Source organism: Arctopsyche grandis, chromosome 10 (assembly GCF_051622035.1).
Source record: "Arctopsyche grandis isolate Sample6627 chromosome 10, ASM5162203v2, whole genome shotgun sequence".
NCBI classification, from domain to species: Eukaryota; Metazoa; Arthropoda; class Insecta; order Trichoptera; family Hydropsychidae; genus Arctopsyche; species Arctopsyche grandis.
In genome coordinates, this window is record NC_135364.1 from 15,895,520 (window position 1) to 15,896,378 (window position 859).

The following is an 859-nucleotide window of genomic DNA, read 5'->3' on the forward strand; positions in this document are numbered from 1 at the left end:
CTGTAAATAAATTCTTAAACTCACTATTAATTTATTGTGAGTGTGTTAAAAATTCACCTAAAAAGTGTATGACGATAATTTACATGAAATACTTTGGCTGTATTTCAATTATTTAAATATATTTTTATTTTAAATTCAAATGAATGGAATTTTTCGTCATTTTATCTTTTTTTTCCATGCTTAAATATACATGCACATGAATATTTTTGACTTTCGTTGTCATTCATTTTTATCTGTATCTTTTTTCCGGTTAAAAGTGATTGCTCTTTTTTAATTACTATTTATATTTTTAGTAAAAATTATCAAAACAACACCAGTAGATTCGTTTCTAACTCATTAAACACTAATCTATGCTTTTGAGTACATATTTTGAATACCATTTTTGATGAACGAGTGATTTCATATTTAATTTCTCTTTACCTACCTTATATTATTATACAAATAAAACTTGGATTAAATAATGAATATTTGAGTAAAATTTAACAGAGTTTATTAATAAATCTACGAAGCAACCTTGAAATAGTATCAATATTATTCAAACAGTCTAACTAACATTGGCAATATCCACTTGCCATATAAACATCGGCGATTATTGTTGTATGAGCATACAAACAAACGAATTTTAGCGCTAACATAGTTTGATTCGAATATTCAATAAAATATTGACATCACCATCATCATCAATGTCTGATCAATCAGTCTTTGACTTATTTGATCATGTGATTGACGATCCGTCCGTAAAATTTCAACTGTTGACTTTTTGTCTAAAAACAAAGGTTGTCCCCGGTGACCTCGATGGTCCAGAGCGTATCTTGCCGATAATTAGGAGACAAAAGCCTATGGTAAATAGGAGGGTTTT